This window comes from Oncorhynchus mykiss, chromosome 16 (assembly GCF_013265735.2).
Source record: "Oncorhynchus mykiss isolate Arlee chromosome 16, USDA_OmykA_1.1, whole genome shotgun sequence".
Lineage (NCBI taxonomy): Eukaryota > Metazoa > Chordata > Actinopteri > Salmoniformes > Salmonidae > Oncorhynchus > Oncorhynchus mykiss.
In genome coordinates this window covers 53,877,120-53,903,614 of record NC_048580.1, presented here as the reverse complement: position 1 = coordinate 53,903,614, position 26,495 = coordinate 53,877,120, and the positions used below count along the sequence as shown (strand labels likewise).

Genomic DNA, 26,495 nt, shown 5'->3' with positions numbered 1-26,495 from the left:
CTTTGTGAACAGAGTGCCTCATTGTGGCATTGGGGTGGTATGGTATGGGCAGGCATAAGCTACGGACAACAAACACAATTGCATTTTATTGATGGCCATTTGAATGCACAGAGATAACGTGAAGAGATCCTGAGGCCCGTTGTCACACCATTCATCCGCCTCCATCACCTCATGTTTCAGCATGATAATGCACGGCCCCATGTTGCATGGATCTGTTCACAATTTATGGAAGATGAAAATGCCCCAATTCTTCCACAGCCTGCATACTCACCAGACACGTCACCCATTGAGCATGTTTGAGGTGACCTGGATCGACGCGTACGACAGCGTGTTCTAGTTCCCGTCAATATCCAGCAACTTTGCACAGCTGTTGAAGAGGAGTGGGACAACATTCCACGGGCCACAATCAACAGCCTGATCACCTCCTCTATGCGAAGGAGATGTGACATGTTGCATAAGGAAAATGGTGGTCACATCAGATACTGACAAACCACCGGCATCCAGAATAACAACGTATGGGTACAAAACCTGTCGCGCACCAGACAACAATGTGCACAAGCACTTACAACAAACAATTCTGCACAAAGACATGGGCGGAACAGAGGGTTAAATACACAACACGTAAAGAGGGAATGAAAACCAGGTGTGTGGCAAAACAAAACAAAACAAATGAAAAATGGATTGGCGATGGGTATAAGACCGGTGACGTCAACCGCTGAACACCGCCCGAACAAGGAGAGGAACCGACTTCAGAAGAAGTCGTGACAGTGTCTGTGTTTCTAGTGTTGAGCAGGTAGGGCCCGAAACTCTGCAATGTTTGGCTGTGTTGCTAGCTCTGCTCAGTGACAAACTCTCTCTCTCTCTCTCTCTCTCATATACACACACACACACGCACTGACCCACTTCAAGCTCAAGCAAAGAGGCCTCTGGGTGCAGTGAGTGTGCCACTACCCCTCTGGTTGAAGGATGTGGTGTGGCTGCACAAAACTGTACAAAAACGCTCACGCTGGCAGGCAGGCACAGACACACCCACCAACAGACACATACACACACAAAATACTATTCTGATGTTGATGTGGTATGAGTTTAAGGGGGGCCTAAGAGGATTTTGTGTGTTTGTCCCTGTGTGGCTTTCTGTGTGTGTTCCTATGGATGTGGCCCTGTCTCCTCTATGTAAATGTGTGTGTTGGGTTTGGTTTGGTTGCAAGGTGGCTGTGTGTTATGCTGCTTGTTTAGGTGTGTGTGTGTGGCAGTGTGTTATTCTGAGTTTATGGGTTAGTGTGTGTTGCGATCTGCTGTGTGTGTGGTGGGTTAGCTGTGGGGGCAGTCTGTCCCCCAGCTATCTACTGCCTTCTAGCTCTCTACATCTTAGACACAAAGTTGCTGCTTGTGCAACACAGCTCTGCTCACCTCCCCCCTGGCATTCTCACAGTTGCCATGGTGAACGGCTTCTTTGGGTCTCAATGGAGGAAAAATTAATACCATTTTTAATTGGCTCTGGGGCCTCCATTTTTAACCTCCTCCTTCGTCCGTCCCTAACTAACCTGGCTGGGCGAGACTATAAGGACACTGCTGATCTGCAAAAGGACTAACCTAAATCTAAAACGGACATTAACGTTAAAGGCCCAGTGCAGTCAAAAATGTGATTTATCTGTGTTTTATATATATTTCTACACTAAGGTTGGAATAATATTGTGAAAATTATGATAATGCCCTTTTAGTGTGAGTTGTTTGAAAAGACCGCCTGAAATGTTTGCTTGTTTTGGTGGAATGGCATTTGAGCCTGCCTGGTGACAACACCAGGCGGTAAATTAGTTACTAGACCAATAAGAAAGCGGTTCAAACCTCTCTGCTAATAACAGCTACTTTTCAGCTTTCCCTCCCCACTCAGACAACTCCCAGACAGCCCAAGATAAATTCTTGCTTGAGAAATTGCTCTTTGCTGAGAAGTTATATTTGTTAATTTTTTTACAATTTTAATTGAAAACAATCACAGTAAGGTTACTTATTGTTACCCAGAAATGAATTGATATTGAGATAAAAATGTCTGCATTGGACCTTTAACCAACCCTTAACCCTTACCCTAACCTTAAACCTAATTTCAACCAATTCTGAGGACAGAAGTGTCCGTATAGCCTTTTCCAGCTGACTGGGAGTGCAGTCTATTTAACTAGTTAAGGTCTTCACTCTGGACCATGATTGGTTGAGTCGGGTGTGGGAGGGATAGAATGGTAATGGTAAGGATGGAGAGAAAGATTTAGAGGAAGGTTTTGTGAATCCCCATGATGCCTCCTCTTTCTCCCATCACTCTCAGGAGAGGATGCTGCTGTTGGACAAAGGACTGAATCTCCAACGCCATCCTCCCATGCCCCTCCTCTCACTGTGCCCCTCTGCTCCTGCTGCCAACGCCGCTGGATAATTACCCCAGCTACGGCTCCTCACTGGGAATGGGGCCTGTCTGCCTGTCTGCCTGTCTGCCTGTCTGCCTGTCTGCCTGTTTGCTTTACAGGGTAATTACAGCACAACAAGCAACGCTCTCTTCCCACAGCATACTATAATGACAACAGTGATTATAATAACAGTATCAACACTGCATCTTTGCTACAAATAGGCTATTCCACAGTAATGGAATTATACTTTGTTCACATTAAAATGTATGCCAAACAAAAACCATTGATTTCAAAGTTTAGCAAACATACAGCTCTATGCACAAGTACTACTATGAACAATTTATACAGAGTATTTCACAGGACATGGACGCCTCTATCCAGTGCCTCCACGCCTTCAGAGCCTTCTTGGCCGCCAAGAGTTCCCAGTCCCCTATGTTGTAGTTCCCTGCCCCGACTCCTACTTCATAGGGTTCCACCTCAACGATGAAGGGAAGTGAGGGGTCAGGATGTGCCAGCGCGGGAGCAGTGGTGTGTCAAGTGTCAAGAACGCCCTCTCCGCCTCCAACAAAGCCACTGTGGACCTCCTCTCAGTAGGGAGGTAAGAGGCGCGATCACCGTGCTGAAGCCCCGGATGAACCTCCCGAAATACTTTGCACACCCCAGGAATCGCTGGACTGCTTTCACAGAGTTGGGGATGGGCCTTGACCCTACTGCGCTGATGCGTTGCTCCTCCATCTCCACTCCCTCCGTGGATATGAGGTAGCCCAAAAAGGACACGGACCGCTGGGAAAACACTTCTCTTGTTTGACATATAGATCATGCTCCAACTGTCTTCCCAGCACAGACCTGACTAACGAGACATGCTGGGCGCGGTCAGCAGAATAGACCAAAATGCCGTCTATATAAACCACTATGCCTCGTCCCAGCATGTCCAAAAACACTTTGTTAATAAATGCCTGGAAGACTGAAGGAGCATTAGACAGGCCAAAAGGCATCGCAAGATACTCGTAATCGCCTGTGGTTGTGGAAAAGGACATTTTCCATTTGTCGCCTGCACGAATGCGCACAAGATTGTAGGGGCTCCTCAAGTCCAGGATAGACGTGTTCTCTCGGGGGGGGGGGGGGGCTGCGTCAGACAGCAGGTCAATGGCACAGTCCCAGGGGCGATGAGGAGGCAGGCATGTAACCTGCGTCTTAGAGAAGACCCTGTGCAGATCCTGCTATTCCTCTGGTAACTCCACTTGAGGGGCGTGGTCCGGACTTTCCACCGTAGTGGTGTTGACAGACACCGTGCGACACCTCCCCTGACACTCCTGCGACCAACCCAGCAGTCTCCCCTCGGACTAGGAAATAACAGGGTTGTGACAACTCAACCAGGGGAGACCTAAAACAATGCGGTGTGTGGGGGTGTCTATAATCAAAAAGGTGATCTGTTCTAAATGAGTATCATGGGTCAGCAGAGAAACGGGAACAGACATGTGATGTATGAGCCCTGCCCCAATTGGACGATTATCCAAGGCTCAAACCCGGAATGGGTGACTGTAGGGGAACCAAAGGAATGCGTAATGCAGTGGCCAGTGCGCTATCTAAAAGATTCCCGGCAGCTCCGGAATCAATCAGAGGTAACGGGAGCGAGGGGCTAGTGTATTCAGGGAATTTAATGGGAAAACACACTGGTTGAGTTGACAGAAAAGGAAGGGAGATCTTGCATCCTACCTGGGTTGGAGCAGGAGAATTCCCTGGCTTGTCATCTCCTCCCCTATTAGTGGATAGAGGGCAGGTCGGGGAGAAATGACCTCTTTCTCCACAATAGGAACAGAGGCCCAGATTCCTCCTTGGGCTCCGGATTCCGCGCAGGTCTTTGTTGGGACCGCAGGAGGTTGTCCAAACGAATCGCCATGCTGGTGAGCTGGTCAAGTGACAGGTTGTCATCATGGCAGGCTAACTCCACCTGTACCTCCTGTACATTGTTGTCTGCTGCGGAACACGGTGACCAGAGCCGACTCGTTCCATCCGGTGGAGGGCCACGATGGTCCGGAAATCCAGAGCGAACTCCGAGGCGGTCCTACTTCCCTGGTATAGTCGGAGTAGGCGCTCACCCCCCTCTCGGCCCTCCACAGGATGATCAAACACAGAGCGGAAGAGTAGGGTGAAGCGCTAGTAGGACTTAACCTCGGGTTCACCCACACCCCAGTACAGGGCCCGTCTGGTCAGTGCCGAGATGACGGTGGCAACACTGTCTCTCACGGAGACAGCCTCGGCGTAGCGAGCGAGGTACAGGTCTCATTCCAGATGGAATCCTCTTGCATCTCGGTGGTGCACCGTCAAAGCTCTCCGGGAGGGACAGGGGAATTCCGCGGACCGGCTCAGATGGGACTGAGGCAGGTAGTGGTGTGGGGGCTGGTGCCGGAACCTGGAGACAGGGGAATTCCGCGGACCGGCTCAGATGGGACTGAGGCAGGTAGTGGTGTGGGGGCTGGTGCCGGAACCTGGAGACTGAAGGGACTGCACATTCCCCTCCAAATGCAGGATCGTTGCCAGCACACTGTCCATGGTGCTGCCGAGTCTGGAGAGACAGTCCTTTTGATGCTGGACTGTCTCTATGATGTTCGACAGCTCAGTCTTTTCTGCTGTCTCCGTTTAGTGGGTCGGTTATTCTGTCACGTTGTCTAATGATTGGAGGCAGGCGCAGGAATACGCCCAAACAAAAGAGCGAGGTGTAAACCTCTAAATAATACACGGGTCGGTCCGTGACAAAAACACATTTACTGGAAGAACTGTGCAGATGCAAAGTTTGGTAACAGAATTACAGTAAAATCTCCCTCAGTTTTTTATGCGACCACATTTTCCAAAAACTGTTAAATATCTGCTCCCAATTAAGATTGAAAGATGTCTGCAGAAAGAATGGAGTGTCTGCTAAGGCATGACACCTTCAGTTTGAAAACAATGATTTTGGTTATTGAACTACAGTACGTGAAGTGAATTTGCATCCGGTAACAGAATTATGGTAATAATATTACATCATGGGTCCCTGATCTGTACAATACAGAAATAATTATGGATATGAATATCACTCTCTTCATGGTGATGTATCCTGAATAGGTACACAAAGGTAGAAATATGCAATATCCTTCTTTTGCATATTTGGGTATTATTCTACACACTTGCTATTATTCTAATGAGCTCCACCACCAAACCAGACCAGATTTGGTTGGTCCGGACCAGGCCAAATCTGAACCAATCATAGACGTCTATGTTTCACAAGTTTGGATAGCACAGTAGAGTAGAGTACAGTAAAGTAGATATGTTCAGTACAATACATAACATTATATTGTACTCTACTCTAGTGTGCTCTACTGTACTATACTGTACGATACTTTTTTTTACTGTACTGTGCTCTACTGTGCTGTGCAAACTTGTGAAACATAGACGTCCATGATTGGTTCTTATTTGGTCCAGCCAGGGCTGACTGACCAAATTCCAGCTGCTTTTCAACGTCCATAGATGCCCAGTGTCAGCGGTGCTCAGTGGATGAAGATGCTTGTTATAGTAAATGGAAAAGGGTAGGTGGTAGGCGTCATGTTAGGTGTCAGTAAGAGCCGGGAGAGGTGACATTAACTGGAGAAAGAGGAGAGAGTGACAGAGCGAGAGAGGGAGGGAGGGGTTGTTCAGACTGTTTTCACACTCTTGCTTTGACCACCAGACGACAGAAAAAGAAAGAAACAGTTATGAGCTGAACATAACAGTATGCCAGTGGAAGGGACAGTAGCATTAAAAAAAAAAGTGTTTTTGTCAAACTCAAAACCCAACAGTGTATTAATAGGGGGACAAAACATGAGAAACATGAATAATGGTAAGTAAATAAGTAAGCATACTATATACAGGATCCGTTCCAATACCATATTTACAATGTGAAGGGATACTGGAGTGATGGAGGTAGATATGTATATAGGATATAAGATAAACAAAGTAGCAGCAGTTTGTATGTGAGTGGGTGTGTGTAGAATCAGTAAAAATGGATGTTCATCAGTGGCGGTCGGTGACGTTTAAGATGAGGGAGGATGATTCTATTTTTTATGAGCATGGCCTTATTTCTATTACAGCATATTGGATGACTGTCATTCATATTCCATTCACCCAGCTCAATGTAACATCAATAGGTTTAGGTTACTACATGGTACTAGAATTTTCCCTATACAAATCACGAGGTTGCTACAACCTAGCCTATGAAAGAAAGTTTACAACGCAGGCCGAGAGAAAAACTTGAGTAATCAAGGGGTGTGTGTAAATTCACTCTGACTATCTACTCTGAATTTAGAGCACTCTTGTCTGTGTGCCAGAGCGCAGAATAACTGATTAATTCTTGAATGCACAACACGAGAGGTGTTAGTAAATGTTGGCAAAAAAACGCAATTAAATTGTTGCCAGCAGCACAGTTACAGTCACTACGCTGTAGATAACATGAAAACATCCTAACCAGCTCTGCTAGGGTGAGTAAAATGGTCAGAGTGAGTTGTTCTCTCATTTGTGTCTGGAAGTAGCTAACCAACTTTAGCCAATTAGCTTGGATGCTTGACTGTCGTTGTGAGGTTAGAACTCTCGGATCAACCCACCTGAACTCTCCGAAAGCAACACTCTGTGAATTTACGAATGGACAATCTGACAACTCTCTCAATTTACGCACACCCAGAGCACTCAATGAGCATACTCTGGCACTCCATACTGAATATACGAACACACCCAAGGTGACATAAAGTGACACATTCAATACAGCCTTGCACACTCTTGCCTGCATTGTCAGGGTTTTCGCTGCTGGTCATTCGAGTCAAGTGCAGGAGAGCAGAGATAGGTTGATCAGGCGACTTTATTTGCCAAGAGCAATAACAGACAGGCGCAAACAGCTACAACTCAAGCCAACCTGCAAAAGTGACAAGCGCGAAATACCGTCAAGAATACAACCATAAGTTTCACCAAAATTTCCCCTATAGGGTACAGGCAATGCCCAGGGTGAAAAAAACAGACTGGCGTGATACAATAAGCACAAAACAAAAACAATTCCACACAGACACATGGGGGGGAAGAGAGGAATATATATATGCAGTGTGATTAGGGAATGTAAATCAGGTGTGTGGGGAACAAGACAAAACAAATGGAACAATGAAAAATGGAGCTGCGATGGCTAGAAGACCGGTGACATCAACCGCCGAACGCCGCCCAAAATAGTTGTGACATGCATAAACAGTTGAAGTCAGAAGATTACATACACCTCAATACATTTAAACTCAGTTTTTCACAATTCCTTTAAACCTCATAAAAATTCCCTGTCTTAGGTCAGTTAGGATCAGTACTTTATTTTAAGAATGTGAAATGTCAGAATAATAGTAGAGTGATTTATTTCAGCTTTTATTTCTTTCATCACATTCCCAGGGGGTCAGAGGTTTACATACACTCAATTAGTATTTGGTAGCATTGCCTTTAAATTGTTTAACTTGGGTCAAATGTTTCGTGTAGCCTTCCACAAGCTTCCCACAATAGGTTGGGTGAATTATGGCCCATTCCTCCTGACAGAGCTGGTGTAACTGAGTCAGGTTTCTATGCCTCCTTGCTCACACACTTTTTCAGTTCTGCCCACACATTTTCTATAGGATGAAGTCAGGGCTTTGTGATGGCCACCATTTGGAAGACCCATTTGCGACCAAGCTTTAACTTCCTGACTGATGTCTTGTGGGTATATTGAAGCAACATCTCATAATTTTCCGTCCTCATGATGCCTCTATTTTGTGAAGTTGCACCAGTGCCTTCTGCAGCAAAGCACCTCCACAACATGATGCTGCCACCCCTGTGCTTCACGGTTGGGACGGTGTTCTTCGGCTTGCAAGCCTCCCCCTTTTTCCTCCAAACATAAAGATGGTCATTATGGCCAAACAGATCTGTTTTTGTTTCATCAGACAGGAGGACATTTCTCCAAAAAGTACGATCTTTGTCACCATGTGCAGTTACAAACCTTAGTCTGGCTTTTTTTATGGCGGTTTTGGAGCAGTGGCTTCTTTCTTGCTGAGCAGCCTTTCAGGTTATGTCGATATAGGACTCGTTTTACTGTGGATATACAGCGGGGCAAAAAAGTTTTTAGTCAGGCACCAATTGTGCAAGTTCTCCCACTTTAAAAGATGAGAGAAGCCTGTAATTTTAGGTACACTTCAACTATGACAGACAAAATTAGAAAAAAAAAATCCAGAAAATCACATTGTAGGATTTTGAATGAATTCATTTGAAAATTATAGTGGAAAATAAGTATTTCTCAATACTTTGTTATATACCCTTTGTTGGCAATGACAGTGTCACGATTCTTCAAAATCGAACCCAGAAGCAGACCAGGACAAGGAGAGTAGGAAGAAGGTGAGTATTTATTTACAAGTGAATGTGAATGGGTAGATATATCCAGGTGGTGTAGCGGGTAGCGGTGGTGAGTTGATGGGAGTAAATAGGTGGATCCAATGGGGAAGCGGAATCCTCTGACGACCAGGCGGGAATGGGGTAAATGATCCGGGTGAGTAACTGAAGACAGAACAAACAGAGGTAAGTTCAAGGCAAGTAATACGTAACAAACAACAAAACAAATTCTATCCAACTTGAGGCTGATACTCTGGCACAACATACTGTTCATGGCTAACGATCCGGCAGGGAATGGATGTCAGGTCAGAGCTTTTGAAGGGGAGAGGTGATGATCAGGACAGGTGTGCAGATTACTGATGGGATACAGGTGCGGGTGAACATCGATCTCCCAACAAGCTAATTCGCCCGGCAACCAGACAGGGTGCGTTCCGGGACACCGGAAACACACTCCAGGACAGAAGCACAGGCAAACACAGACTCAGGAAGCGGGATTCGTGACAGACAGAGGTCAAACGTTTTCTGTAAGTCTTCACAAGATTTTCACACACTGTTGCTGGTATTTTGGCCCATTCCTCCTTGCATATCTCTTCTAGAGCAGTGATGTTTTGGGACTGTTGCTGGGCAACACAGACTTTCAACTCCCTCCAAAGATTTTCTATGGGGTTGAGATCTGGAGACTGGCTAGGCCACTCCAGGACCTTGAAATGCTTCTTACGAAGCCACTCCTTCGTTGCCCGGGCGGTGTGTTTGGGATCATTGTCATGCTGAAAGACCCAGCCACGTTTCATCTTCAATGCCCTTGCTGATGGAAGGAGGTTTTCACACAAAATCTCACGATACATGGCCCCATTCATTCTTTCCTTTACACGGATCAGTCGTCCTGGTCCCTTTGCAGAAAAACAGCCCCAAAGCATGATGTTTCCACCCCCATGCTTCACAGTAGGTATGGTGTTCTTTGGATGCAACTCAGCATTCCTTGTTCTCCAAACACGACGAGTTGAGTTTTTACCAAAACGTTCTATTTTGGTTTCATCTGACCATATGACATTCTCCCAATCTTCTTCTGGATCATCCAAATGCTCTCTAGCAAACTTCAAACGGGCCTGGACATGTACTGGCTTAAGCAGGGGGACACGTCTGGCACTGCAGGATTTGAGTCCCAGGCGGCGTAGTGTGTTACTGATGGTAGGCTTTGTTACTTTGGTCCCAGCTCTCTGCAGGTCATTCACTAGGTCCCCCCCGTGTGGTTCTGGGATTTTTGCTCACCATTCTTGTGATCATTTTGACCCCACGGGGTGAGATCATGCGTGGAGCCCCAGATCGAGGGAGATTATCAGTGGTCTTGCATGTCTTCCATTTCCTAATAATTGCTCCCACAGTTGATTTCTTCAAACCAAGCTGCTTACCTATTGCAGATTCAGTCTTCCCAGCCTGGTGCAGGTCTACAATTTTGTTTCTGGTGTTCTTTGACAGCTCTTTGGTCTTGGCCATAGTGGAGTTTGGAGTGTGACTGTTTGAGGTTGTGGACAGGTGTCTTTTATACTGATAACAAGTTCAAACAGGTGCCATTAATACAGGTAACGAGTGGAGGACAGAGGAGCCTCTTAAAGAAGAAGTTACAGGTCTGTGAGAGCCAGAAATCTTGCTTGTTTGTAGGTGACTAAATACTTATTTTTCACCATCATTTGCAAATAAATTCATTAAAAATTCACTAAAAATGTTTTTCTAATTTTTCTGTCATAGTTGAAGTGTACCTATGATGAAAATTACAGGCCTCATCATTTTAAGTGGGAGAACTATCACAATTGGTGGCTGACTAAATACTTTTTTGCCCCACTGTAAATAGTTTTGTACCCGTTTCCTCCAGCATCTTCACAGGGTAATTTGCTGCTGTTCTGGGATTGATTTGCACTTTTCACACCAAAGCACGTTCATCTCTAGGAGACAGAACGTGTCTCCTTCCTGAGTGGTGTGACAGCTGCATAGTCCTATGGTGTTTATACTTGCGTACTACTGTTTGTACAGTTGAACGTGGTACCTTCAGGCATTTGGAAATTGCTCCCAAGGATGAACCAGACTTGTAGAGGTCAACAATGTTTTTTCTGAGGTCGTGGCTGATGTCTTCTGATTTTCCCATGATGTCAAGCAAAGAGGCACTGAGTTTGAAGGTAGGCCTTGAAATACATCCACAGGTACACCTCCAAATGATGTCAATTAGTCTATCAGAAGCTTCTAAAGCCATGTTTTGGTGCGAAAAGTGCAAATCAATCCCAGAATCACGCAGTACAGTCTACAGTCAGCAGCAAGCAGTTTAGCAGATACACCGGCAGGCCCCGGCAATACATTAATAAAACCAAAAGCTTACCTTGACTTCAAATCAAAATCAAATCAAACTTTATTTGTCACATGCACCGAATGTAAGTGTAGACTTTACCGTGAAATGCTTACTTACAAGCCCTTAACCAACAGTGCAGTTCAAGAAGAGTTAAGAAAATATTTACTAAATTAACTAAAGTAAAATTAAAATGGAATAATAAAAAGTACCACAATAACAGGGCTATGTACAGGGGGTAATGTACTAGTCTGGTGGTCATTTGATTAATTGGAAGAGTTCCAGTGTTAGACAGCCATAGCCATCTAGCTAACATAGCATCCCTCTCTGTTTAATCCGGGCTGCATATGATACTAGCTATGTATGTGAAAGTGAAAAAACATATTTTATGAAATATAGCGCTCTCTCTCTCTTGAATGGGCAAGACAAATAAATGTAAGTGCCTTGAACCGGGTATGGTAGTAGGTGCCAGGCACAACGGTTTGTGTCAAGAACTGCAATGCTGCTGGGTTTTTCACTCTCAACAGTTTCCCGTGTGTATCAAGAATGGTCCACCACCCAAAGGACATCCAGCCAACTTGACAACTGGGGGAAGCATTGGAGTCAACATGGGCCAGCATCCCTGTGGAACGCTTTCGACACCTTGTAGAGTCCATGCCCTGACAAATTGAGACTGTTCAGAGGGCAAAAGGGGGGGGAACTCAATATTAGGTGGGTATTCCTAATGTTTTGTATACTCAGTGTATTGGTAGCCTCTATAGCAGGTGGTCTACTGGAGCATTCATTCCATGTTTGTAGTTGTGTTTCTCCTGCTGCTAGGTGGTACAGTATGAGCAGAAATGAGTACAAATAGGAACGCATGCGATATAACATGGCAGGCAGCATGTAAGTGCACTGGGGCGTTGGGGAGGGATGAGGGGAGGGACGAGTGGAGGATGAGGGGAGACAGAGGAGCGATCTGGAGCGTCTGGAATGGGATATTGGGTTTGTCAAGTGTTTTAATCCTCCACTGGGAGAGAGGAGAGGAGGAGCCCGCCAGCCCCCTAACCAACATAATGAAGCATTCTCCAGGTCCGGAAAGAAGGAGAGGAGGAAGAGAAAGAGGGGGAAGGATAGGGTAAAGAAAGGGAACATCAGGGGAAGCGGAGAGAGGTGGGGGAGGAGGGAGATAGAACAGGGACATCTACAGAATGAGAGCAAAGGAGAGAGGATTTGAGAGGGAGAAAAACAGGATGGAGATAGCAAGGATAGGAAGGAAGGAGGGCAGATGTAGCCATTCTGCTATGCTGTGCCACCAGCCGTGCCACCTAGCTGTGACGACAGACAGTCAGACAGACAGAGCCTTCCCTGGTTGGTACACACTGGGCACTGTGTGGGCACCCTGATCTGTAATTCAGACAACAGTTTGCTTACTAAGGAAACCATTATGGAAGATTGGCCCATAAAATGGGCCACTGTGAGCTAACAGAGCTGTGAGCACAACACACTCATCCGTACCCCTTTTCTGCAGCCTCTGCCCCATCTCTCTGTCTCCACTCTCTCTCCATCCACCTACAGTACTATCTCACCCCTCCATCTCTCTACCCATTGCCCATCTGAAGTGTGTTTCTTGGATGGCTCGTCTTGAGGGTGTTTCTCTGTGCTGCGTCTCGCCTCTATCTGTGACTGACTGGAGAGAACAGAACAGAAGCAGGTCACCGTGCGTCGGCTTTGTGGAGCCACATTCCACCGCAGCCTGCTCCAAGACGTGCTCTACTACCCACCACAATGAGGTGCATAAAGAGAATGAATTGGAAATTGGCAGTCGTATATACTAGTACTATATATGGACTTGATGACTGTTGGCAAACAAATAAAGGCATGGGGCTCCTCAAACACACACCTGTGGATATAATCCAGGCTACTTACAATATATTAGTATTGTTTGGAGATGCTTTATCCTTTATCTGCTGCGTCTTGTTATTTTAAGCAGTGCCTCTGATGCTTGGAGTGTGTCTGTGTATGAGATGGCTTTCTCTCTCTCTGTGTGTGTGTGCATGCGTGATTATGTGCTTGTCTACATATGTGCCCTTGATGAGTATGTTTGTGAGGGCATGTGTGTGTATCTTGGATGTGATGCACATTGGCTACGTCTGTTTGTCCCCGCGGCTGGACACACTCCCTACCGTCTGCTGAGGCTGTGCACACTGCAGCTCTCCTCCTCCTCCCTCGATCCCTCCATTCACAGCCGCCCATCAGAGAAGGGGTGGGCTGGCAGGGTGAGGGGTAGGGGCAGGCAGCCGTTTACTGAATCGACCCCTCACGTCTCCTAGCAACAGGGCTGTTTGGAATGGGACGGGGGAGTTAAAGAGAGCGAGAAAAATACAGAGAGAGATGGGAAAGAGAGGAGAAAGGCTACAATTATTCTGTGCCGCTGGAGGGAGCACAGGCCTGGAAGTGCGGGGGGTCAGGGGGGCAGAGAAGGGACAGAGACAGAGAGTGAAAGGGAAGAAGAGAGATGGAGGTATAGGTGGATAAGGGGATGGAGCGTGGGAGAAAGGAATTGTGAGAGAAGGGATGAAGGGAGTGAAGGGTTGGGGAAAAGAGAGATGTGATGCATAGATAAACACCCAATTGATGGTAGCACAGTAAGCACAGTGCCTTACACTGAAAGCCTGTCTGAAATGTAGCATGACATTTCTTTCTATCCTTTATTTGGCTCTGTTCATTTCTTGTCAGGGTCCAGTATCAACACTATCAAAAACCTTTTATGTGTGTCTGTGTGTGTTGCTTGCTGCCTCAGACTATCCCTTGGTTTACATGGATGCTATCCAGCAGAACTTTCCAATAGCAGCATAATGCTGTCCCGTGTATGCACAGTATTTACATGTGTCAGTGATGTGAGGTCGGTGGCTGGGTAAGCACTGGTTATTACCAAAGCCAGATTTACTCACAAATAAATCTTGATGAAGCCCAAGATCACCATACAACAGATAGCGCAAACATGTGACATAGGCTATTAACTGAAATTGAAAAACTATTTTCAACAAATGTAAATACCAATGTAGCCAAGATACACAAGCGATCGCTTCCGATATTTAATTTAATCGGACAAAATGACGCACCGCTTAACTCAGACCGATAACATCCACATTTACAACCGATAGGTGGCCCTAAAATACCAATATATGGACACATTTTATCCAAATAGTTTGCAACGCAAACTCCATAGCCTTTCCCAATGGATTTACAATTATTCCAATGCACAGGGAGCGGCACATGCAAACACACACACAGTAATATTATTATGTTAAATATTATTACACACAGACATATATAATAAATAAGGTTCTAACAAAATTTCCATATCAACAATCAACATGACTGAAAAATGCAGAATTCAAAACACCAAAAAAGGACCGAAGGGTGGCGGGGCACGATGGACCCGAGCCAGCTGTAGTATCCATCATGGATGATGAATGGGCCAGAGTCTCGCAGCCTCACGGTCTGATGAGGGTGTGAGCTCTGAGGATCTGAGCCTGAGGTAGAAGCCACCGGTGAGGGAGACAGAACAGAGGACGAATGCGCAAGTACCTCCGGATCTGATCTCGAATCGGAAGCCCCTAGGGAAGAAGGTGCCGGAACCTCTGGATCCAGGGCGGCGAAGCCATTTCTGGTCTGTGTCCTGTCCGGGCTTAACATCTCCAAGGAGGCCGCTGTTGCCAGAGAACGCTGTCTTCGACTTCCACGACAAGTGACATATCTCCATGGCTGGTTGGTAGGGTCAAGAACAGCAACATCCCCCAAGTCATCCAGGAGCATACTACTAGCTCAGTTTTCCAGGGAAGGGGAGACCCCTTTGAGGAGGGATCCCTGCAGAGTACCGGTCAGTCTGCTGTGGAGAGCCGACACAGGGCGACATTTCCACCAGACCAGATCAGCGTCCGGCTACTGGTAGAAGAGAGAGATAAAGTAAACGGGCGTGGGTTTCCCAGTGGCTTGTATAGGTTTGCTACTTGTTTGCTGAGAGTAGCCACTTCGCCTCTGTAGTCCTCTTCAAGCAAACGGTTGCTACATTGAAAGTCTGGGCAGTCCACATTGTCCTGGAATAAAGCAAAAATCAACACAGCTCCTGTTGCGTTGTAGGCTGCCTACATGGGTGGAGAATAAAGTGGCAGTTAACTTGAAATATGACATTAACTTAAATATGATTAGACTGTAGTTTACTGCAGTGTCTGTAAATAAATGTTGATAATGGAAAGAAGTGGAAGGGGCTCAACCAACGTGAGTGTAATCAGTGTAATCAGAAAATGTAATCATCATCATTGAAAAGGAAAAGGCACAACGCGCACATAGGTTAGGCTACTATGGTGAGCGAGTGTTGCGCCTTTTCATTTTCAATAAATAATGATTACCCATTTATTTGTGTCTGCCTGCAAAAGGTAGCAAGTGTTGCTGTCATCATTCTTGCTGCTTCCAGTTCAGTTCATACCTGCAAGAACAGGTGCGCGTGTGGTCTCAATTAAATACAGTAGACTATAGCCTATGCATGGGCGGAGAAGCACGGGCAATTATCTTTCCAAGAAAATGTACTTCCTAAATAGGCCTATGGTTAGGCTATAGTCTACTACATTGCCTTGAAATAGGCCTAAATATTGATCACCCATATTTCTTCATCTTCCCACTCCTAAAAGGTGGGAGTCTGAACGGGTGGGAGTCGGACAGAAAGCCAGCGGGTAGGGGCGGGAGCAGGTTGAAGAAATCTGTCCTGCCTTTTGTTAGAGCTGTTTATTACTGTGTTAGTGTGAAGGTAGAGAATTAGCTAGGGAAACTGACAGATCAATAATGTTACATTGCAAAACAGACTAATAAATATCAAATTGCACTGAAAAAACGTCAGAATATCAATCTTCAATCGTTAGGCCAATGGTGTCTTCATTTGATTCAGGTCTAGTGTGATTGAGGCAGAAATAATAGCTAACGTTAGCCACATTTTGTCCAGTTCTCTCTCTAACAGTATATCAACTGGCGAAACCTAGCCAACTTCATTTACTTCTGAAATGGGACAAAGGCTTCAAAACATTTCCGTACAACCAACAGCAGTTAGATAGTAATAATAACCTCCTCATATTGCTATCTGGCAGATAACTAGAGGCTAGAGCTGACCTGGCTGTGGTAGCTACTAGCTAGCATAGCTTAATCATTCATCTCCTCAGTCGAGAGGGGATGAAACATTAGCTAACGTTACATGTCAGTTACTAGCTCAGCACTGCAAATAAACACAAGTTATTTTTCCTGTTACATGAAACAGCAGTTACCTTGCCAGCTACATCAGTCAACTAAAGAGTAGCCAGTTTCTGCTCTGCTTGCTTTTACAACTTGGTGAAAGAGTGCAACACATACACACTGAACTATACTCAACTCTCCCGTGCTGGTCCAGCCAGCTGTCCAGAAGCTTTGCCTTCACACAGCCTATCAGCCCAGTCTGCGGTGTTCAAGATCCTAAATCCAGCTGGTTGAACACTCCAAACAGCCTACCTGACCGCTCGGAGGCGTCCGCATGGTCTTAAAGCTGCTATCGTCCCGGGCCGCTGTTGTTGTCGCTTTCGTATCACATTGCAAAGATAAAACTGTGGGGGACAAAAATGCAATTTCAGAATGTGGGGGGGACATGACCCCTCGACCCCAGTAAAAGTTGTGACCCTGCTGGTATGTGTACATAAATGGGTGCGTGTAGGCTGCTTGTACCCTATATGTACATAGGCTACATATTTATGTATGCGTGTGTACAGTGTATGTTTGTTTTGTTATGTGTGGCATGCATGCAGCAGGGCAGGCAGCTTTGCCATAGCCCTCTCTCCCCTCTCTCTTTGCTGTGACTTTGACCTCATCGCCAGGGAGGCAGGAAGTGGGGGGTGGTGGTAGTAGGGAGGCGGTGCCTGCTGTCCTGTCTGCTGTGCCATAAGGTGCAACTCACCCCTGCCCCCCATCGCCCCCCTCCGTGCCCCACATATATCCATGCGCAGTGGTTTCTGCTGTCGCACATGCTATCGTCCCAGGCCGCTGATGTGCCCTACAACCGTAAGGGGATGGGAGGGGAGGGGGGGGGGGGGGGGGGTGTATGTTTTGCGTCATAATGTGTCCCAGGCAGTCACAGGGGTAGTGGGCAGGCAGGCTGGCAGCCCACGTGTCATTCCCTAGTAGTCATCTCCTGAAGGTAGTCTGGTGTGGGCCAGTGCAGTCTTCTCCTCTGACCTCCCTGTAGGGGGCATTACTGCTGGAGCTGGCACAGGGGCATGCCATGGAGCTTTAGAAGCTATAAAGCAGGGTTAAATTAATTATGACACACTGTAGCAAAACGTTTTGCAATGGCAAACAAAAATGTGTGATTCTTATTGGACAAGTTTAGGTTGTCCCTCTTTGTTTCAGTCTGTTTTCTCCTGTTTGGTGTTCATCAATTGAAGAGTCACCTGAAGCTTGAGATGAATGGGAGATGCAGTAAAGGAATGCAGTGCTGAGGCAGAGTGCTCATAGTGAGGACGACTGGCTACTACTCTGAACTGTGTGTGGTGAGCTTTCTGGCGTCTAGAGCTGCTGAGGCGTCGCCCAAGCCATACATTGTGAAGGAGTCCAGTAGCTACATGACTCAAATCAAAGTTTATTTGTCACGTGCACCGAATACAACAGGTTCACCTTACAGTGAAATGCTTACTTACAGGCTCTAACCAATGGTGCGGAAAAAAAGGTTTTGTGTGTGTGTAAAGAAATAAAACAACAGTAAAAAGACATTTGAAAAAAGAGTAGCAAGGCTGTATACAGACACCTGTTAGTAAGGCTTATTGAGGTAGTATGTACATGTAGGTATTGTTAAAGTGACTATGCACTATGGGGGGGGACACACAATGCAGATAATCCGGGTATCCATTTGGTTACCTGTTCAGGAGTCTTGGGGTTAAAAACTGTTGAGAAAGCCTTTTTGTCCTAGACTTGGCACTCCGGTACCGCTTGCCATGTGGTAGTAGAGAGAACAGTCTATGACTGGGGTGGCTGGGGTCTTTGACAATTTTTAGGGCCTTCCTCTGACACCGCCTGGTATAGAGGTCCTGGATGGCAGGCAGCTTTGCCCCAGTGATGTACTGGGCCATACGCACTAGCCTCTGAAGTGCCTTGCGGTCGGAGGCCGAGCAATTGCCGTACCAGGCAGTGATGCAACCGGTCAGGATGCTCTCAATGTTGACTCAAGCTGGTTCCCAGAGTAGCCCTCTACATGATCGCCACCAGACTCTTCATCAACTGTCTCCCTGACCACCTTCGTCTGATCAAGCCATGAACTGTCCCTCTCCATCTTTGGAGGATGCATGCACTCTATTGGTTGACCAAACTAATTATAGCTAACAATTCATGATGATGTTTTGGTTGACATAGCTAATTATAGCTAGGCTACTCATGATGATGTATTGGTTGACCTGACTAACTATAGCTAGCTACTCATTTTTTTTATTTTAACGTTTGACCTCTGTCATTGCCAACAAAGGGTATATAACAAAGAATTGAGATAAACTTTTGTTATTGACCAAATACTTATTTTCCACCATAATTTGCTAATAAATTAATTAAAAATCCTACAATGTGATTTTCTGGATTTTTTTCTCATTTTATCTGTCATAGTTTAAGTGTACCTATGATGAAAATTACAGGCCTCTCTCATCTTTTTAAGTGGGAGAACTTGCACAATTGGTGGCTGACTAAATACTTTTTTGCCCCACTGTATATACTATACTCTATACCATCTGCTGCATCTTGCCAATGCCGTTCAGCCATCGCTCATCCATATATTTATATGTACATATTCTTATTAATTCCTTTACACTTGTGTTTAAAAGGTAGTTGTTGTGAAATTGTTAGATTGCTTGTTGCATATTACTGCATGGTCGGAACTAGAAGCACAAGTATTTCGCTACACTCGCATTCACATCTGCTAACCATGTGTATGTGACGAATAACGATTTGATTTGGCTTTGGGGATGACCAGTGCAATATACCTGCTGGAGCGCGTGTTATGGGTGGGTGTTGCTGTGGTGACCAGTGAGCTGAGATAAGGCGGGGCTTTACCTAGCAGAGACTTACAGATGACCTGGAGCAAGTGGGTTTGGCGATGGATATGTAGTGAGGGCCAGCCAACGAGAGCATAGAGGTCGCAGTGGTGGGTAGTATATGGGGCTATGGTGATAAAACGGATGGCACTGTGATAGACTACATTCAGTTTGTAGAGTAGAGTGTTGGGGGCTATTTTGTAAATGACATTGCCGAAGTCAAGGATCGGTAGTATAGTCAGTTTTACGAGGTTATGTTCTTCAGCATGACTGAAGGAGGCTTTGTTGCGAAGCCGATTCTAGATTTAATTTTGGATTGGAGATGCTTAATGTGAGTCTGGAAGGAGAGTTTACAGTCTAACCAGACACCTAGGTATTTGTAGTTGTCCACGTATTCTAGGTCAGAATCGTCCAGAGTAGTGATGCTAGTCGGGCCGGAGAGTGCGGACAGCAATCGGTTGAAGAGCATGCACTTAGTTTTACTAGCATTTTCAAGCAGTTGGAGGCCACGGAAGGAGTGTTGTATGGCGTTGAAGCTCATTTGGAGGTTGTTAGCACAGTGTCCAAAGAAGGCCAGATGTATACAGAATGGTGTCATCTGCATAGAGGTGGATCAGAGAATCACCAGAAGCAAGAGTGACATCATTGACATATACAGAGAAAAGAGTCGGCCCGAGAATTGAGCCCTGTGGAACCCCCATAGAGACTGGACATAGAGTCTGGACAACAGGCCCTCCAATTTGACACACTGAACTCTATCAGAGAAGTAGTTGGTGAACCAGGCGAGGCAGTGATTTGAGAAGCCATGGCTATTGAGTCTGCCGATAAGAATGCTGTGATTGACAGACTCGAAAGCCTTGGCCAGGTCGATGAAGACGGCTGCACAGTACTGTCTTTTATCGATGGCGGTTATGATATCGTTTAGGACCTCGTTTAGGACCTTGAGCGTGGCTGAGGTGCACCTGACCATGACCAGCTCGGAAACCAGATTGCATAGTGGAGAAGGTACGGCGGGATTCGAAATGGTCGGTGATCTGTTTGTTGACTTGGCTTTCAAAGATTTTAGAAAGGCAGGGCAGGATGGATATAGGTCTATAACCGTTTGGGCCTATGGTGTCTCCCCCTTTGAAGAGGGGGATGACCGCAGCAGCTTTCCGATCTTTGGGGATCTTAGACGATACAAAAGAGAGGTTGAATAAGCTAGTAATAGGGGTTGCAACAATTTCGGCAGATAATTTTAGAAAGAGAGGGTCCAGATTGTCTAGCCCAGCTGATTTGTAGGGATCCAGATTTTGCAGCTCTTTCAGAACATCAGATGTTTGGATTTGGGTGAAGGAGAAGCGGCGGGAGTTTGGGCAAGTTGCTGCAGGGGGTGCTGAGGTGTTGGCCTGGGTATGGGTAGCCAGGTTAGAAAGCAAGCCCACCCGTGAATAAATTCTTATATAAATTATCGGTTATCATAGATTTATCGGCAGTGACAGTGTTTTCTATCCTCGGTGCAGTGGGCAGGTGGGAGGAGGTGCTCTTTTTCTCCATGGACTTTATAGTGTCTCAACTTTTTGGAATTCGTGCTACAGGAAGCAAATTTCTGTTTGAAAACGCTAGCCTTAGCTTTCCTATCTGACTGAGTATATTGTTTCCTGACTTCCCTGAAGAATTGCATTTCGCGGGGGCTATTCGATGCTAATGCAGAACGCCACAGAATGTTTTTGTGCTGGTCAAGGGCAGTCAAGTCTGGGGTGAACCATATCTGTTCTTAGTTCTACATTTTTTTGAATGGGGCATGCTTTTTTAAGCTGGAGAGGAAAGCACTTTTGACGAGCAACCAGGCATCCTCTAATGACGGGATGAGGTCGATATCCTTCCAGGATACCTGGGCCAGGTCGGTTAGAAAGGCCTGTTCGCTGAAGTGTTTTAGGGAGTGTTTGACAGTGATGAGGGGTGGTCGTTTGACCGCGGACCCATTATGCACGCAGGCAATAAGGCAGTGATCACTGAGATCCTGGTTGAAGACAGCAGAGGTGTATTTAGAGGGCAAGTTTGACAGGATGATATCTAAGAGGGTGCCCATGGTTACGGATTTTGGGTTGTACCTGGTAGGTTCCTTGATAATTTGTGTGATATTGGGGGCATCTATTTTAGATTGTAGGATGGCCGGGGTGTTAAGCAAGTCCAAGTTTAGGTCACCTAACAGTACGAACTCTGAAGATAGATTGGGGACGATCAACTCACATATGGTGTCCAAGGCACAGCTGGGGGCTGAAGGGGGTCTATAACAAATGGCAACTGTGAGAGACTTGTTTCTGGATAGGTGGATTTTTAAAAGAAGAAGCTTGAATTTTTTGGGCATAGACCTGGATAGTATGACAGAACTCTGCAGGCGATCTCTGCAGTAGATTGCAACTCTGCCCCCTTTGGCAGTTCTATCGTGTCGGAAAATGTTATAGTTAAGGATGGACATTTCAGGATTTTTGGTGGCCTTCCTAAGCCAGGATTCAGACACGGCTAGGACATCCGGGATGGCAGAGTCTGCTAAAGCAGTGAATAAAACAACTTAGGGAGGAGGATTCTAATGTTAACATGCATGAAACCAATGCTTTTACGGTTACAGAAGTCAACAAATGAGAGCGCCTGGGGAATGGGAGTGATGCTGGGGGCTGCAGGGCCTGGGTTAACCTCTACATCACCAGAGGAACAAAGGAGGAGTAGGATAAGAGTACGGCTAAAATCTAAAAGAACTGGTGGTCTAGTGTGTTCGGAACAGAGAGTTAAAGGAGCAGGTTTCTGGGCGCAGAAGAATGGATTCAAGGCATAATGTACAGACAAGGGTATGGTAGGATGTGAGTACAGTGGAGGTAAACCTAGGCATTGAGTGACGATGAGAGAGGTTTTGTCTCTAGGAGCGCCATTTAAGCCAGGTGCGGTCACTGCATGTGTGGGGGGTGAAACAACAGGGCTAGCTAAGGCATATTGAGCAGGGCTGGAGGCTCTACATAGAAATAAGACAAAAAATGACTAATTAAAACAGCAATAGACAAGGCATATTGACATTAGGGAGAGGCATGTGTAGCCGAGAAATCATAGGGTCCAGTGAGTAGCTAGGCGAGCTGGAGTCACGGAGATTCAGACAGCTAGCAGGCCGGGGATAGCAGCAGGCTAGCAGATGTGCCTCAGGGGGACTTCGCAACGGGGGAGCCTGTAGAAACCCCCTTGGACGGTTACGTCGGCAGACCAGTCGTGATGGATCGGCGGGGCTCCGTGTTGGCAGCAAAGGGTCCAGGCCAATTGGTAAAAGAGGTATTGAAGCCCAGGGATTATCTGATGGATTTCTTCGGCTAGCCGGGAGATGGGCCTAGCTCGAAGCTAACTCCAGGCTAACTGGTGTTTGCTTCGGGACAGAAACCCCCTCAGACGGTTACGTCGGTAGACCAGTCGTGATGGATCGGTGGGGCTCCGTGTCGGCAGCAAAGGGTCCAGACTCATGATGATGTATTGGTTGACCTAACTAACTATAGCTAGGCTATTAATGATGATGTATTGGTTGACCTAACTAACTATAGCTAGGCTATTAATGATGATGTATTGGTTGGCCTAGCTAACTATAGCTAGGCTACTCATGATGATGTATTGGTTGACCTAGCTAACTATAGCTAGCTACTCATGATGTATTGGTTGACCTAGCTAACTATAGCTAGGCTACTCATGATGATGTATTGGTTGACCTAGCTAACTATAGCTAGATACTCATGATGTATTGGTTGACCTAGCTAACTATAGCTAGGCTACTCATGATGATGTATTGGTTGACCTAGCTAACTACAGCTAGATACTCGTGATGATGTATTGCTTTTTGCTTTTGAAGCTCTTTGAGATTCTTATGAAAAGCGCTATAGTAATATATTATTAACATTGTTAATATATGTCCATGCATGTCTGAGGACCTCGGGAGATGACATGGAAATCGGCCACTGGGAGCAACAGTGCTGTTACCTTCAAGTAGGCTTTGCTAGGGTGTTGTTGATGGTGATGGGCGTTAGCATTTGCCTCTGAATTTGACATTTGGAACAACTTTGAAATTTGACGTTTGAAAATATGGATGAACGACTTATTCTGACGTGAGACTGTAGGAGTTTGTTGTGAATAAGACCCAGGGCTAGCCTATGTTAATGACCAATGTTATCTTTAATGGGCCTTGTGGATTATTTATAGAGTAATCAACAACAGCCCCCTTGTCCCACCGATGCCTCTACCTTTCGATGAGAAATAACATCTTCATCCTCATCATCACCATTGTTTGAATGGCATTACGGTGACCATGAAGGGAGCGGGTGCTTTAGAAGCTTGGGTGCTTTAGAAGCTTGCAGCCCTCTCGGCTCTGCACGCTGCTCCGCGCTGCCATGGCAACCTTCATTACCTGCGGCTTGAGAGAGAGGTAGGGGGAGGAAGGGGAGTGAGTTAGTTCATTGACTCCCTGACTGTTGCTTCTGTAAAGGTGCCCAGGGATCAATGTTTTATACAGTAATGAGGAGAGAACTACCCCAGAACACAACACACACAGGTACGGACACACACACACATCCCCCATGTTCACCTGTCGGCTCCAGCGAGTCCCACACAAAGCCAAAACGAGGGCAACAGACTAGAGGCGTGCCCAGCACCACAACATAGGACAGACAGAAACATCTCCTCAGCCCAGCTCATAGACAGGGAATATACTCGCATGATGACAGAGACTGTGGAGAGATGATACCAACATGTTATAGAGCGGGAGAAATAGAGACAAAATAATGAGGAAGAAGCCAGAGAGAATGTGGTGTGTGTGTGTATTTTGGATAACGTGAAAATCTGTCAGCCCCCCACACGCTGTTCATTCTGCTTGTTGTGGAAATTCAAGTTTTACTAGGTGCAGCCTGTGTCACATGACCCGCTGCCCCACACACCTGCCCGAGAGGTTAGCTATCCGGTTGTCATGGCAGCACGTTTTGCCTTATTGTGAGCAGAACGCTGGTTGGAACTAGAAGTGTTTCCCCCCCCACCCTTTTTAGCGTGGAGCTGTTTGTGTTGGGTGGTGCTTTATGCTGTTGGAGCTGGAGCTCTGAAAATTATTAGTGTAAAGATAAGCAAAGGGTCATGATAGATTCATTGTGAATTGTGAAGATGTAAATATGAAGAATTCTTAAATCACAATATGAGAATGAAATTACTTCATTAAATGTAATGTTTTGAGCTGTGGTAAACTTGAATTAGAATATGGTGTTGATAGCCTTATCAATGTTTTGTTATCACGTGAATCCCTGATGACTACATACACTTAATATTGTCTACAGTAGCCTACAAATAACAAAGTTTGGTTCGGCCACCTGTGGTCATTTTGAAGATCCTGAACAAAGACAAAAGATCTCACCTCTCTTACCTTAACTGTTTTCGAAATTGTGTCAGTTTGTTGACCACACACTTTGGTAGGAGGGAGAATACAATGATTGAACAGCTAGTGAAAGAAGCAACCAACCAAACAAAGCAATGAAAAAAACAGACTTCAAAGAGCCATTTCTTTGTAGCGATTTAAAGTGCATTTTGTGCACCACCTGCTGTTTTACACATTCTCTCTCTCTGTGTGTGTGTGTGTGTGTGTGTGTGTGTGTGTGTGTGTGTGTGTGTGTGTGTGTGTGTGTGTGTGTGTGTGTGTGTGTGTGTGTGTGTGTGTGTGTGTGTGTGTGTGTGTGTGTGTGTGTGTGTGTGTGTGTGTGTGTGTGTGTGTGTGTGTGTGTGTGTGCTCCTGGCAGGTATACCCCCTCAACCCCCCTCCCCCTAGTACACACACACAGCTCTCCACTGGCCTTGGGGGAGAATATGGACATTCCCAAGAAGACTCAGAAATCCCAGCACCACTCTCTCTCCTAGCCTGTGTATGTGTACACGCGTGTGGGCTTGGGTGTCTGCACAGAACTTCTACAATACCACCATCATCATCCACACTATCATGACCTTGGTCATTTTTAGTAATTTGAAAAATAAATAATACAAATATATATGTTACACACAATAAATAAAATATATTACAGGTCAACATCTAAATATTGGTCCCATGCGTTGATCGAAGCTCAGAAAAATTAGATTATTGATCTGAGTGAGTTATAATCGCGCCGACATCTTTGCGAAGTCTGAGTGGAATCATGGACAGTGGTTTGTTCATTATGTTCGCCTGCGTCCCCCAGATTTGCCTAAGTGATTTGCCTCACCACTCAAACTCTCTCCGCCCTCTCGCGGCACAGGTGGAGGGTCTGACGTGAAACTAACTACTGTACCCCAGCTTGGACTTGGCCCAAGTAGCCTGGACTAGAGAGTCAGAGATGCTGATGACCGTGTGTTTGCGAGATGCCGGACAAAAGCCAATTTTAAAACCGTCCCTTGACTCCTGCCATGTCTACAGACATCCCCCAAACAAACAAACCCCGACTTTCTGAGAATGAGTGCACAACTGGTAAATAGTCGCTCATAGATGTCAGTCTGGTGGCTAACTGCCAGCAGACTTCTATTGCAGTAATGTTGAAGGGCTCTGGCTAGTATTACTTAGCTTATTACTTAATCCTTATAGCTGGCTAATGTTAAACGGAGCCTACCTCAGCAGGAGCAAAATACATGCCATTAAGTTCTCATATTAACGTTGCTTTGGAGAGAGTAGGCTACTGAGACAGACAGACAGTGATGTGGCGCTCAGTGGTGAAGCTGAGGCAGCAGAGACAGAGCGAGAGGAAGCAAGCAGAAAAAGGTTAGTACAGAAGTTCCCAAACTTGGGGTTGACCCATGTGGTGTCCACTGAGAATCTGTACTAATCTTATCAAACGAGTTAGGAATAAATAAATATATATATATATATATATATATATATATATATATAATGTTTCAATATGAATATCTCCACATACCCTGTAGGCCTACATTGAAATGCAATCGATACAGTTCTAAAATGTTTGTTTTTATCACTGATGCTATGTCAGTGTGAATCATGACTCATATTTACCCCCCTTTCAGGGGTATAACGTTACAATTGTATAGCTAATAGGTTATGTGTTTGTAGATCAACTGAGGTGAATGAACCTACAGCAGCCAAGGTGATAATGACTCAGGTCATTTTTGCTTTTTTTTGCTGTTCTCCAAATACCATTTCAAATTGTTTTATTGTATTGAAATGCCTTATGGACCTCATTAAAACTCAAACCCTGGTTACAGCCCTGCTCACTATTAATGGTCTTCATAAAAATGATCAATCATTTTCAGGCTTTTTTTAGTAGGAGATTTGATTGTTTT

General features: G+C 45.7%; 1 protein-coding gene across 2 annotated transcripts in view; it reads left to right on the top strand.

Annotated features, from left to right (window-relative positions):
- The window catches only part of LOC110491103 (nucleolar protein 4-like), a 142,470-nt gene that overhangs the window by 15,733 nt on the left and 100,242 nt on the right, over positions 1-26,495 (top strand). The window lies entirely within an intron of this gene.